Below are 16040 nucleotides of genomic sequence, written 5' to 3'. Positions count from 1 at the left end.
AAGCAGTGGTATCAACGCAGAGTACTAGAGAGAGAGAGAGAGTCAATGAACGACTCCTCCGAGATCTCGGAGTAAATTTCACGGCTACGGAGAGCCCCTGCTGTCCGATGGCAGAGGTCACGCGGCGCGCGATAAGATATACTTTTTCAGGTTTTTAGGCCAGATTAATCCCGATAAAAATGTGCACGAGTATCGCGTTTCCAGAAGACACGATGTGTCTCCATAAGCGGGGGCTCTTGTTTATCCCGAAAGCGCGATTACGTCGCTTACGTGAGCGGCGAACGCTGACTAACCGCGACACTCGACACCGTCGAGATTATGCGCTCTGCAACGACGAATGCAGCGTCCGGCAAAAGCATCGGGAGATGATACAGAGGGCCGTGCAATTATCAGACAAATTAAGACTTTGGAGAGAAATTAATACATTAATTAGTAAAACGATAAATAATTATGGAAAATAGATTGTAAAAAAATTTGATAAGCTGATAAATAGAATAATTGATTAGTAGACTAAATAATATAATAAAAAAACAATTCCATAAATTGTCCATTAACTTAATTGTTTCAGTTACCCGACAAATTTATTATTAATAAAATTATTAATAATAAAGTCTATTATACGTATAAAAAGAATATTATTTTTAAAATACAATTAAAAGTCATGGCACGAGAATGAGAAAAGCTCTACGTACGTTTAGATAAAGATCATGATACTCTGTACACAGTATCACGTTCCCCAGGTAAGATTACGAATTATCCACGTAATTCAAGATGTTTCTCGAAGAACTTGTGAATGATTCATATCTGAATGAAAATGAAGCCTTCTCAAAAATGTTAAAACTTAGCACTGAACAATATATTTGGGACTTGGCCGTCCACGGGAAATCACAAGGAGACGCTTACTATATATTCGATTCGATAAACGCGATCGGGCACATTTTCGTTTCGACGTACCTGCGATCGGCGAAGCCCTTTCTCCCTTCGGACTCTACCTTCGTCGAGGAGAGCCCGTCGTCGTCCGAACGCGTCCGCTCGACAAGCACCAAGAGGATGACGGAAACGAGAACGGCACGTATGACGCAACGATACAAACACGAAATCCCGAGCAGCACAGATCGTCGGCGAATGCGCGGCACCGCACAAAGTAAAGTCGCACGCGTAACGGTCAGGCCGATGCATGACATGCGTGTCGCACTCGGGTACGGCGCGTATGACGTGGCGTGCGTGCGAAAGTATATCGATCAGCTGACGGTCGGGCGGATACTGGGCCGCTTCGCGGAATTCACCATATTGTTGCGTCGACACGCATGCGCCAACGATGCGCCCTCGTCCCTTCGTTCTCTCTCACCTTTTCTTCCCTTACTTTCTTCTCCCTTCAGCGCCCACCCCCGCAATTTCGTCCGTCCGTACGTACAGGGTGATTCAGCAGGAACCCGCGATACCACGATTCCAGAAATGTGTTTCCAGGGGGTCGTAATAATCCACGACGAGAACTCGGGCGCATCCCGAGTTCATCGATAAGGAAGCGCGATTTTAGCCCCAAACGACTAAGGAAGATACTCCGGAATAAACAGATAAAATCTTCAAGGAGAAATTCTCGCTCTAAAAGTTACGACCGACGATAGAAACAGCTTTACGACCGCGAAGGCAAAACAAAATCGAATTCGCGTCTCGTATCTCTCGCGGTTCTCGAGCGCGAACATCCGGTTACTCTCTCTTTTCTTGCACCCACACATACATCCGAGCCTTCCCGTTCTTCCCATTACCTAGACGGATATTCCGGGCTTTTTCACTTCGATATATCGCTGCTCAATATGCTGATAGCTCGGCCTTACTTCGTCGTATCGCCTAAATTACATTATCGTATTACATAAACTCCGTTCCTTTTCCTATCTCCTCTCTCCTTCCCTCTCTTATTTCCAGCGTCTTCCATTTCTCCGATATTCCACGACACGTTTCTCCGCGACTGCACTTCTATTACATATCCGTTTGTATAATCGTGTGTTTTGCGTCTGTATATTACGACTTTCTCCGATTTCCATACATTTCCGCCAGTTCTTTTTTATTTTCATTGCTCGCAATAATTCGCGGTAATTGTGGGAAAGCCCTCGAGCCGAATACTGATGACGGAATACTGATGACAAATTGATTACAATTGCTTCGACGTTAAACGCGAACATCTCCCTCTAACAACAGCATTATACCACGGAAAAATATATAGGGAAAAAAACACTTTACATATATTTCAGGGATATCGATCCGTTCTATGGAGAATATTTCGCCCGTGATCGCCGGGATTGCGCGATTAAAAGAAAGGTCAACGACTCGCGCAGACTGATTAAATTCGATAAACACGCGTAACAATCCGTGATGCTTGATCCCCCCTCCATCTTTTCGCTTTTAAATTACGTCCGCCCGTTTCTGCCGAGATATGGATTAACGAACCGTAACGAGCGCGAAAGGATTACACTTTTCGGAGTGACGATAATGCGATGCGGCGCAAAATAAGCGGGATTATAGAAAGCTGGTGAACGTACAATGTTAAAGGAAAACTATTGAAAAAAAAACTATGGCACTTCCGAGAATAAACGTTTTCTGAGGAAACATCGATCCTATCGAATCCTATATGCGATTTGCATATTTACGGAGAGAAAAAATTCACTCAATTACGTCTCAACACGGAAAAAAAATATTAGCTACCATATACTACATCATAACTAATATCTTTAACTATAATCTAACGAAGAATTTCTTACTAAACTATAGTCTTAAAATTATTATCATACCTAAAATTTAGCTATGGTTATTAATATTTTTTTTTCCGTGAACGTTATCGAAAATACGATCGAGCTTGCTCGAGAGAGCCGGGAGAATTCCGACGAGCACGTTAAATAATTAGTATCTATCACGTTAAATAACTAGTATCAGTGTGGCAGCGCGCGTAATTGTCATTTATCGCAACAGCGATAGCACGTGATTAAATAAAGATTGATTCATTATTGTGGAGACTCGAAGAGGACGAGACGTCCATCGCGCCACGTGATAGAAAGTAAACGGCGAAATATGAAATAAAGCGAGGAAGAGAAAGGGAAAGGACACGGAACGAGAGCGAGAGGGATACGACCGATTGTGATTTCACGACTGAGACGAGAATCCACAGTCACGCTTCGTGATTCTCTTTTTTTCTATCTCTTTCTTTCTTTCTTTCCTTCTTCCTCTCTAGAGGAAAAGAAACAGAAAGCTTTACCTCGCTTTCGTGTCGAAATTATTCGCGTCGGGTTTTGCAATAGTTTACGTTAACTTCGCAAACGATCTATAACGGATTACGTTAATTGCATTAATCAACATAAAAAAGTAAAAAAATAAATAAAATTGAAGATATGTGAGAGCTTGAAATTTCGCTCAAATATATGTATAACATGTATACTTATTTCGCATAATTATTTTTTCTTCTAAAAAAAAAGTATAGAATATTCCCGTCGTTGTTTCAAATATGTATTAGAAATAATTCTCCATTTTGAAACAAAAGCTATTTTATCGCGTACCGTTATTATCGCAAACACCAGGGTATCCATGTTATCAATGGATTAAGTAATACATATGATAATAATAATGAAAGTTACGAGCTCGCGTGCGTGATTATTAACGCGGAAATATACAAATTTAATGATACATTTCGTTCCGGTTTCATTAGGCGCCGGCTGACATAATTAAAAGCGTCGTGCGCCTTTCGTCGCGATTAGAGAATCGTCGTACGTTTCCAACGACTTGATTATCGTCTTAATCTTGTCCGAGAGAGAAGCTCGCACGGATATAAATAGCGAGTCTAATTGAATGAAAACGGGCGCGAAGGGAACAGTTAACTCATGCGGCTTTCCTCATGTTCATCACCGGCTCGTTCGAACGCGAGAATAAAAACATTATTCTTACGCGATCGAGGATTCTCGAATCGCGTCGAAATTTCGCACGGGCGGAAAAGCTGAAGAGAAACCGGAGAAAATTATGCGGCGTATGAATGGCATATCGGAATACGAGAGAAAGAACAATAGAACACGCGGCGATCTTATCGCCGATCTTCGTACACGAGTAATAGAGAACGTGAGCAGCTGGTAATTAACAATTAGAAATATAGTATTCCTAATACCGCGATAATGAACGAACTCTTGCTTGCGCAACTGAAATCGCTACCCTTGAAATTTGTAAAAACCATGAAAATTTGCATTTAAACGTGATTTAAATATAAACAACGGACGATATATTATCCGCGAGAGTGACAAATTAATTAACCGAGATGCGAGACTCGATATCGCGTGACACTTTTATTCCACTCGTATTATCTCAAGTTTACGAAGCAACTAATTCTTAAAGCAAACGTACTTATCGACTCACCTTGACACAGAAGTAAATTACTCCACGATCAATGCCAGCTCTCCGTCAGGCTGAAACATAAAACACGACAGAGTTATGCTCCAGGTTCACCACACGAGAACCGCGACGCGAGAACTCGACTAGAGGACTGAGAGCTGTTCGCCAAACTCGTTTTTCGGGAGAGAAACGCGCACGTGTTGTGGAATGCGCGTCTAAGCGAAGAGATTGCAACACTCGATGTATACAAACTCATGTATAAACAAATCGCGCGGAACGTGTTTATTTTCGCTTCACAATGACGAACGAAAATGTTATTGATTCGAACGTGTTATTTCAACTTATATACGATATAAAATATTTATTTTTCCTCTTACGATTTTATTATATGCGAATTGTATAATTATATAATGAATAGAATTATCTATTATTATTTATTATTTACTTATTATATAATTTTTTTATAATTAAATATGTTTATACATGTATAAGAGAGAGAAGTATATCTCATTCGTCTGGAAAAAAATCGTAAACGTGTACGAGAAACGTGTACGTACATTATCGAGTGCGGGATTAACGCGTCACTTGATCACAAGAGAGACAAAAATTTATAGAATCCTAATGTGTGTGTGTCAGGCGAGTTTTCTCTCTCTCTCTTTCTCTCTCGAGACGGATGAAGCCAGTTCGGCGCCGAGACAACAACGTGTCTATACATACGTAGCTACAATAGCGTGCGATAATGAAATAACTTAATTTCGCTCCGACAAACACATAGATCAAGTGAGAAGGGACGACAGTGACAGTGGTGACTGCTGCTGATAGTAGTGGTAAGGATGGTGGTAGTGGTGGAAGTAAATGGTAGTGGTAAAAGCGAGCGAATCCGATGCAAAATACGCGCTCGACCGATGAAATGCGTGTTATAGCACGAAGTATACTGTAATCCACTCTGTTAGCCCCGCGATCTGGTATAAGAATAGTCTACGTTCAACTGGATCGCGAATACGCTGAATCAATCGATTCGCCAGTGCATAAAAAAAATCTCAAAATCGAAAATATCGGACAAATTGAAAGCCAATCGTCTTTCTTCTTTAATATGTAAAACAATAACTAAGATAAAAAATTTATATTCACACAATCACTTTCTGGTCTGATTTGATTTAAAAAAATGGCAACAAAAAGTATCGATTACGCGATTAAAGCTCTCTAATATCGAACAATTGAAAAGGTTGTGTGTGCGTGGATTAAAAAATTAAATTTTAATAAAAATTTTATACGATGAAATAACAGCATAATACATCAGACGCAATATGCAAAAAGAGACTAATAAAAAAATTTAATTCAAGTATGCATATCTGGCTTGTTCCAAAAATGCTGAAAAAATCGACAATCTAAAGCGACTATATGTATATTATTTTAAAGCTAATTCTCTCTTGCATCACTACGTCCAATTAATGCTGCGGTGCTTAGAATAATTTGTCGAAGGAAAACTGAGGAAAAATTGGCTAGTATATCCGTTGACTCGAACTCCTCGATCGAGGACCGTCACAAAGCAAGTGGCGGGATACACAACAAAGCGGGATAAACATCAAGTGCGGTCCACAGTAGTGTGCGATGGTCATGTTGGAGATCGAGCTCCAGACCTCAAAGCTGATTGTAAAAGAATCTTACGCAGGGGAGACTCGGCGATGCCGATAATCGAGAGATAGACACAAAATCCGAATCGCTATCCGTGGGTCGCGTTACGCGATAAGAAGACGAGCGAGGTGACTGACGGCGACCAAGTTCCCCGACGAGGAAACGACGACGGGCACTTTGCACGGTCGCAGAGCAGCAGGCCGATGTTCTCCGCTTCAAGTGTCCACGTTCATTTGTGAGTCCCGATGGCCTCGAACTGGTCTCTTATCCCTGGTATCGCCCAATCAAAAAACCGGCAGCGTACCGCGAGCCGATTGGTCGTGTACGGCCACCGTAAAGACTGCAATTGGTCAACCTAGCCGAGTCACCCATGGTTACCGTTTGCATCAACAACATCTACGGTCGATATTTCGCGGTTTACTACCCGATCCCGGTGTTCTCTTCTACGGCTCTCGCACACACGCCGCGATTAACACCTACATAACCCTTGGAGGAGGCAGGGGGAAGAGAATTCTCGAGGGCAACCGCTTTTCTTCCACCACCGAACGCCCCGGCGACCGTTCTATAGGACGATCTTTCTCTACCTTCCCCCGAACGCTGAAGGGCTTCGAGAAAGTCGAAGGCGACCGCCACCGTCGGCTAAGGGACTTGAAAAGCTGGTACCACGGCCGCCAACGGCGTGTAACCCTCAAACATCCCCTAATGATACTTTTCAAGCCAGCTCGCAATCTCCTTATCGCGGCGGGTCCGTTTTCGGATATCGCGACATTAGGAATGTATTTACATAAGGATAATCGTGGCAATTAAGTCGAAGCAACCAGCTTAAGATTCAGAAGATCTACCGGTACAGCCGAATCCTATTTTAATTCTTAGCTCGTACGAAAAAAAAATCACATTTAGAATACGACACGTTTGGAATACTTTATGCAAATATCGCCTTCTTATCGCTTTTAAAATTTGTACAAACAATTTTTTTTGTATAACAGTCTACGCGAAAACATATTAAAAAATATTTATATAATATATATGTTAAAATTATATATTATAAAATTATGTATTATTATATATTAAAATTTATATATTTATAAAAATATTATCTGAAAATAAATTTACTCAAAAATAAGGCTTGACGTAAATAAAAATATGCAATTTATGAAAACGTAAAATATACTCTATCCTCATCGCGTACAAGTTCCATCTCCATGCCATTTCGCACATATATACAATCGAATCTCAGTTCCAAAGTGTCGCACACACAGCCTCGTCTTCGAAGTCTAATTGCCACTTTAGCAATTGTTGAGTTAATGGTATTAGCTTCGTAGCTCTCTGGCTACATCCCAGAATTCACTGTTAGCGCTTCGCGCATCGTTCTGTCTTATTTTGAATTAAGCCGCGTAATGGAGATGCAACGAGGCCGTTAGCGCTAATTACTAATTTCGCAACGTACGCTGCAAGTGCGTATAAATACTCAATTGTATTTTCTCATAACGAGCGAAATACGATTCAATATCTATCCCGTATCGCGGATAGATTTGATAGACAACAATTGCATACCATGACTACGTTAATTGTATCGTAAGTTACATCATTTTCGTCGTCGAGTTAACATTATTCATTCATCATCCTATTTATCATACTATTTCCCAAAATAAAATTCACTACTTTTAAATTGACTGGATTTTTATAAAAGATCAATTTCGCGTTTTATGAATAAAAAAAATAATAAAAAACTACTAATACTTTACTAAATTACTTTACTTGATACTTTTTTAAATTAAATTACTCGTTAAAATTAAATTTTTAAATTGGCACGATGACTCTTTCAATAAAAGCACAAGACGTTACGCTGAAAAAGGATCTTATTGCTGGCCTAGAAGTTGAATGTGGAAGGCTAACAGAGAGACGTTGCTGTGTTAGACGACGCTTTACCATCGTTTCGGATCGGCGAACATTTGTCACCCGGAGTGTCGACGTGTCTCTTCGCACCATCGAAATCCACTCTGTGGAGACTCGGAAAAAGCGATTATCGAGCACGATCCACGGTATTATTCGCGACTTTGGAGAGGAACCAGAAACGCTCGAGGCGGGTATGTCCTCGTTCGATGTTCGATTATCCGTTATCGATCGCTCGGTTGCTCTCGTACACCCGGTTCCTGTACGACGAAATGAGCGCGGATCCTCGAGATATCTACCACAAACGCGACACGTTCATATATATCCCGTAAAATGCATGAATATATTACTGAAGTACACCTTAGTTAGAAATATCGCATTACATCCTACTGAAAATTTGCTACTCTACTGATGACATATCTAAATTAGATACAAAAAATTGTATTAATCAAACATTCATCATCCATTCGAGAAATATCATGAATAATTTTGAATCGCTAAAATCTAAGTTACGCAATGTACGAACGGAATCAGCGTTCATTCGATAAAAAATAAAAAATAAATAAATAAAAAATAAAAACAAATAACGCAAATGGTCGGCAAAAAGATTACGGTGCACAAAGAAAATAATTAAGCATTCGTACCATTAAACATTTGTAATCGGGCCGTAAATCGATAGCGACACACAATTTCAGTGGAAGAAGGGCGACGTGTGATAAATAATTCAGAAATTAGATAATATCGTGCACGTTGCTCGTTCCACGGAAACTGGTTCGATTGGTTCGCCTTGTTTTTAAGAGGAAACCGTATTACTCGACACGCCAACCTTGTTGTCCTGCACAATGCGAACGAGTTCGCCAATTCCGCTTGTCAATTAAGCCCACACACGATCGCGTATCTGTCCGACCTAATAAAATATGACAAATGTGCCTGCCAATCTACAACAAAGCTCGACTCGAGTTTCTTATTGCATCCTAAAATAACGCCAATTTCCAAACATTCTATTTTTGAACAATAAAATTCGTTAAGCTATCAAATTCGATTCTGACAACACATTTTAACAAATTTAATAAAAAAAAAAAACCTCAATAACACGTATATACATATAATTATTCTTAACGAGAATTTAAAAATTATTTCTCTATTAATATCTATTGTATCTTTATTTTTTCATTAATCTGTTTTTAATAACACTAAGCAATGAATAATACATTGTTAAAGTCTACTCAATCCCTCTCCTAGAAATAAGCTTTACATGTCAAACTTAACGATATTATTAGCTGACCGGCTCTTATCCGGTTGACGGCACAGCGTGTAAGATGGAATTATAAGAACAGAATTAAGACGTCACGCGACTCGCAACTGTAAGACGAGATTCACTTTGACGATGACGAACGAGCGACTATGAGAACATTTCTAAACGCAAACTGGATGATTACGCGATGCATTTTCTGCATGGACTCAGCCAGCGATAAATCCTTCGCGGACCTTAAAGATCTTCATTCTTATTTGCGAGCGCAATGTATCTTTCCCCATCAGCGAAATCATTTTACGCGTCGTTCGCGAAGATAGTATAATTGCAAAAGTTGGGAAATGGCGATGAAATTGTCGCAGCTTGTTTTTCGCGAAGCAGTCGCGGGAAGCTTAAGAATTGCATGCAAACACACGCTTAAGAAATATAAAGTTTAATTTTATACAAACGAATCGCCGCGCACTTACGAAAGCGTTTGTTCGTAAAAAGTTTTAAAAAGTAAATCTGTTTGTATTTTTTTTATTTCTCTTCTCTCAAACTTTTTTTTACTTCTTCTAAACTTTGAACAAAAAAATAAAGGTAGGTGTTTATCTTTAATTTGTCAGGAGGTTGTCGCCGCGCGGTAAACGTTCTTGAGAAGAAGTCGCGGAAATGAGTTGCGAGGAGACAACAATGCCGGATCGGTGGAGGCAGCGCGAGAAGAAAGGGTGATGACCGGAAAGGGTGAATGAACGGAAATCATGAGCAACTTCGAAAGAAGAGGAAGAATACATGAGTGAGTAAATGAAAGAGAGAGAATAGTAAGGAGAGAAGCGAAAGAAGAGAGCTAGGAGAAGCGCGGATGGAGAACTTATCGTTACTAGAGATGTTTTGCTTGTAAAAACATAGACGATGAGAAAACAATGATGTGCCTATATCGCGCTGGAAAAAAAAAAACGGAAGAGACCCGCGCAATTATATTATATTATGACGAAAAAGCACGCACATGAAGAAGACGGAAGCGCCGATGATCTTACGATTATGGCAAAAGAACGTAAATACGCGAGGTCAAATGGAGAAGTTGCGATTGCGATAGAGGCGAGATCTTTAACAGAAATAGTCGTCGCACAATGACATGGCGTGTTTTTGTCGTTGCGCTCCAATTTCTAAAAATTCCCAAACGTCTACGATCGCTAAAATCGGGCAAAAGAACGACGTAATAAACGAGCGGAACATCCGGAGTGCGAGAGCGAGAGAGAAGAATAGTTCTCGGTCTTCTTTCCTTTCATTTTAGCTCGCAGTTCTTCGACACGGTGGTCCCAGGATGCCCTCCGGAGTCGTGAGAAAGACTCCTCGGACTGTTTTCATCTCCGACTGACTATGCGCGAGGAAGGCGAGTACAACCGCGAGTGTAACTATTTCTCTCTCTCTCTCTCTTTCTACTGTCCGCCCCACCCTCGTATCGACGACGATTTTTTCCAGCTTTCGAAACCGGCTCCGGCACAAGGACAATGGTCTTCTCCATCGTGCGACCGGGCGTTTCCGCGCGAAAACGTTCTCCCATCGTTCATCAAAACCGACGTTTATTTCTTCATTTCTTTGAGATATATCGTTTTACGCGAGATACTTTCGAGAGGAAAGTTTACCTCCCAGCGGCTCTTCTTACCGCGGGATTCTCTGCTACGGACAATTTATAACTATTACTGTGTCGGGGTCTGAACTAATAAACAGATAAGATACTGGATACGATGCATATTGCAATTAACCCTTTCAGTCTTGAGTCATACCTTAATATACGGATACGTGTACGTTAGCTGTACGAAGATATAATTCTATTGCAAGTTTACACGTCAAAAGTACTCGGGCAAAAGTTACATTCACGTTTACGGTCTCGGGAATGCGCGCTTGCGAAAGTACGCGGCGGATCGTAGGTTACGTAATTACGTGCGACTGAGGAGAGAGAGAGAGAGAGAGAGAGAGGGAGAGTGAATGATTTATTCTGCAAATCCGACGAATTCGCCGAAACTATAACCGCAAAAATTATGAATGCGATGGGATTCAGCAGCTGAAGTCTTCGCTATTGGATCAGTCGTGACCAATATTTCTAGCGCGCACTCGCCATCGAATCTCTCGTGCCAATTCTCGAGTTTATTTTCACCTCAATATACGATATAAATAAACGCGAGACGATCGATTCGCATGACTTTTAGAAATAAGAAACGTCATGTTTACAAAAAAAGTTAATAAAATTGTGATATGATTTGACAATTTCACTCAATTTAAATATTATAATTATTATACATATATAAATTCAATAATAATACATAAGAGGAAATATATAATATATTTTCAATATATAAAATATTGGAGTAATTACTGCAATTATTTCATCATAATTATATAACATTCGCGTGTGTATTTTTTCTATATTCCTTTTTAATTCCTCCGCACTTATTTCCGGTCGATAAATTTATTGCGTATCGTTGAGTATATTCAACTGTGTTGCAGAAACGTGACTCGAAGAATAAAAATCAGTGACGCAAATTTTTCAATTTGTAATGATGTTTACGCTCGTCAGGATTATAATTTCAAAACAGCAACCTTTTCGACTCGAATATAAAATTCATTTATATTTAAAAACTTTTCTCATATTCTAGTCTGGACTTTGTCAATATTACATCGCACTGCTGTAACAATTATAGTAGCTATTTTACTCGATATTTTTAAAAGAAAAGTAAACGTGAAACTTTCTTTATCGTACGAAATATATAATAGATATATATCCATAAATGTCCAATGTAATACTTGATACGTAACACCGGAGGTGTATCGTGAAAACAGTAATAGGCATTAGACAAGACATTTCTGTCGGCGAAAATAAAGTATGCATCGTTTCCCCCTTTGATTGGAACGCGATATAACCGTGAGAACTTTGCGTTCCGCTCAATGTACCGCAGAAAATGCGGGACCTCTCGCGGCAAGGCTTTCCTCACCGCGAGTTTCTCTAACTTCGGGGAAGGAAAGTGTGAAAATGCCATGCTCTCGCCTCTCTCTCCACACCCCCCCGCCCCTCATCCTCTTCCTTTCCCTTTTCTCTCTCCCCACCGTTGGCGGCATTGACGAACTTAAAAGTTCCACGCAGCAAGGAATCTCGCCTGCGAACGGAACTTTCCTATTAACTCTTCTCGCGCGTCTACGAAATAATAAGACGAAATTCTCTCCGGATACTTTTGGCTTGCCGAGAAGGAGGCGATTAGCGCCGTCGTCGCCGCGGAAAAAAAAAATAAAAGGAACAGATATCCATTCTCCGGAGCTTCTCTCTCCATCAGTCGCAATTGCTGTTATTAGACGTGATTGTACCGAATGAAAAGAAGCTGTGGCTGACTCTCTCGCCTCGTTGTTGAAATGCAATAGAGAGAGACTTCGTGTACCAGTTTCTTTACACAATCGAAGCCGCATTACAAATGCCGCCTTTTTCGTTGTTAATTCGCATAAGAATCCTCCTCCGAGAAAACGCTTTCTAAAGACTCACTCTATCTAGACAGAGGATAGAGATCCAATTTATCCGAATCGACGCCCGGATTAAGATTCGAAATGATTTTCGATTTATACCGGAGGATTCAAAACGGCCGACCGATACATTATATATATATATATATCGCGAAACAAAGCAAAACTACCGCGGCTGTAATAATAAAGTATGTACATGGATGAAGTACGGAAAGCAGGCAGATGGTAGTTTCCGAACGCCCGCCCACGTCCCGAGGCGAATATTACTTTTCACTTGGGTGGATTCGATATTACAGGTATAGAACACACAATCGAGAGAGTCTGCGAAACGGGCGCGCAGCCCCCTATACCGCGGCCTCGACGGCGGTTGTTAGATCGAGGGTAGAGAATAGCAGAGAGAGAGAAAGCGGCGGTTATGGTAGTATAGAGACCGTTCGTGGTATCAATATTTTAAGGGTGCACGTTCCTCCATCGATCGCAGCTTTTCTGCATAATTAATCGCCACTCCACCTCCCCCGTCTCTTACCCCGCGTTCAGCGCACGTCGACTCTCGTCGGGCCTATCGAAAGCACTCGCACACGTACATACACACACATACACGAACCACTATCACCGACCTCCGTCTCTTCTTTCTTTCGCCCTCGGACGAGGGTATCGAGCCCGAAGACCGAAGTGAATCTCGGGGATCGAATCAGCGCCGCGGCGGCGAGTTAAGTGGATTTCGATCGAATCCGCGAAAGAGATGTCGACGTAGAAAAGAATTTCGGGTGTTTGTTCCGGAAGGTCCCGCGGGATACGCGAACTCGAACCCCGGTCCGTATCGAGAAGAAAGAAATGAAGATATCTCCCCGACTCGTTTGCCGCAAAACTATACTGAATAGTACTGTTTCGTTACGAATGCATGACTTATCGCTTCGGAATAATAAAGTTCGGAAAGATAGATATAGAGTCTCTCGCCTCGCGGAAGGCATCTCTCGCCTTATTCTCTTCGCCCAGATTGTTTCGACGAGCAATAATAAAAAGTCAATCTACTCGACTGATGAGGCCGTCGATATACCTTTCGAAAAATTTGATGCCGTGCAAAATTTGAATTCCCGTAAAAATATAACATGTCGAGAGACGACGTGTCGTTGTGCTTAAATCACGGGTGCAATTTTTCGAAACAAACTTTTCGCGGAAATAATTAAAATGTAGCATGTGGTTTCCACGTGCAATTATTTAAAATTATAACCTGAAAATCACGCAACTCTTGTTTTATCTCATATAAATCTCTGTTAGAAAAAGAACTTTAAAAGATATGTACGTTTTAATTAATTGAATATTTAATTCTCGCAAAATACGCGCGCACAGAATTATTACGAAAAAGAAAACACAAAATTACGTAATTTTCTCCAAGTTGACTTTACAGATATTGCTATTAGTTCTTCCTGCGGTAAAATGTGCGTATTTTTTCATGATCGCAAATAGTGAAGCATTAAAGGACGTGCTTTGAAGGGGGGTTCCAAATATTTGAATAGTATAGAAAGTGCACACATAAAAAGAAGATTGAAATGTGATAGAACGCGAGATGTAGAAGTTTCACGCTAAACGCGAGCGAGATGGAAGGAGCTAGCCAAAGTTCAATATTTAAATCCGGATTACTCACGAAGGATAAATCGCGGAGATCCACGTGAGCGATCGTATCCATTTCAGTCATAATCATTAAGCCGGATTTTGAGTCTTAGCTAAATTGAGGTTGCCTTACGGCAGAGGGTGCAGCTAAAATCACAAGAGTTTACAGAAATATAAATCTCATTATTACCTCGAGATTCGAATCGAAATACACGCAATGTTCTCTAATGGTCTTTCGTAATTATTGTTAATTTTTTTTTTAAGTTTGTATATAAATGCAGTATAAAGATCTATATATATGTATCTGCCCGTACTTTCTCTGAAAATTAAATCTATTTTTTTCTAAAAATTCAAAAGAAATATATATACATAATATCATGTTAAGTTTTAGCGGAGCAAATAATAAATAATAAAAGGCACGTTCGTGAACTTTTCCACGAAAGGCACAACGGCGTAACGTAGTAGTAAAAAGTACTCCCGAGCTATCATGAGCCGGCTATATTCTATGTATCCGTGCATGCAACAGTGGAAACTATAATTACGCGAGAAAGAGGAAAAAAAAAAGGCCGATCGAGAGAGGGCTCCGCGAGGGTGGTAGATGCGAGAAACGCACGACGAGAAGGAGAGAGAGAGAGAGTACCGAGGGCAGAGGCGGCTGGATAAAGACAGATAGAAAGGGGAGGAACGCAGGGGAGAGCGGAGGAAACGTTTAAAGGGAACAAGTATCGGAAAGAGCGAAACCGGCAAGAATGGCAAACTACTGTGGGATCATGCATCTGTCCCAGCATATTTGATATTCCTCCTCCTTTTACCCTCCTACGATCCCTCTCTATCCGAGCTCCCCTTCCTCCGTTCTCTTGCATCCATGATATCCACGGCTTTAAGTCCATGTCACGCAGCATGAAATCCCCCTCGTCGTCGAGTCGGGGGCGTATATCTACGCCTCGTCGCAAAAATTTAAATACGCGCGGCGAAAAGTATATTAAAGATGACAAATAATAAATAAATAATCGTCGAATCATTTTCACATAGAGAGAGATGATAAAATTTAGTTTTTTTTTATTTTTATATATTTTGTTTCTAATATAATAAATGACGATGAAGTCGTCTCGACGACAAAGAAACACGACGGCAGATGCGAAGATTTGTATACGAGAAAATGATAAATAGAAGAGACAATAGTACGCGTTAATGATCGCAACTTGGAGACGGTCCAGCTTACATTTTCATATTTACTTTTGTTTTCACTTAAATTAAATCGTGCGATCAAACAGTGAAATTTATTTTATATGAGATTTATTGCGTCGTAAGTTTAGTCGCGATGTTCTACTGCATATACACGGTAATAGAACTGACCTTCGAAGTAATTTACTTACTACCAAAGGACGTCGCGAGTGATATGCACGAGTCGAGCAAGGATTCAGGCTGCTTGAAAATTTATGAGAGGATATTTCAGATAATGAGTATACCACTGTATGTGTTACGTTTGCAGCTTCGGCGTAGAAAAAAAAACTGGCGACCCAATAAAAACTCGGTAGAGAACACGCTCCCACGCTCGCCGCGCGATAGACACGCTTGCAAATCACGTAGTTTCGCTCTTGCATATCATAAATTAAATGCGCGGATGGATGGAGACGCATGACGTCGTATAGGATACGATACAATATAACTTTACGTTACATCGAATGCACAGCGGATATCCACACGCGAGAGATGATCGATCGACCAAGTATCGAAAGCGCCAATTCTGATGAGCTCGCATGTATTTATTAACTCTCTATTTATTACGTCCAGC

The 16040-nt window shown here is 40.6% G+C and overlaps 1 protein-coding gene across 6 annotated transcripts in view; it reads right to left on the bottom strand.

Moving 5' to 3' along the window:
* Positions 1–16040, bottom strand: part of Hnrnp-k (Heterogeneous nuclear ribonucleoprotein K) — a 93000-nt gene that overhangs the window by 61279 nt on the left and 15681 nt on the right. For 3 of the 6 annotated variants that reach the window (XM_083042335.1, XM_083042333.1, XM_083042339.1), the window contains exon 2: positions 4390–4439. The exons of 1 other annotated variant lie outside the window; for it this stretch is intronic. The gene's annotated coding sequence lies outside the window, so the exon portion shown is untranslated. Of the gene's footprint in view, positions 1–954; positions 1253–4389; positions 4440–6033; positions 6240–16040 lie in introns of those variants that run through there. 2 more of the 6 variants (XM_083042334.1, XM_083042337.1) reach the window with 2 other exon arrangements.

This window comes from Prenolepis imparis, unplaced genomic scaffold (assembly GCF_030444845.1).
Source record: "Prenolepis imparis isolate NDT839.2.m4 unplaced genomic scaffold, iyPreImpa1.0 SCAF_7, whole genome shotgun sequence".
Taxonomy (NCBI): Eukaryota; Metazoa; Arthropoda; class Insecta; order Hymenoptera; family Formicidae; genus Prenolepis; species Prenolepis imparis.
The sequence above is the reverse complement of the archived record's forward strand: the minus strand, read 5'-3'. Positions and strand labels throughout refer to the sequence as shown.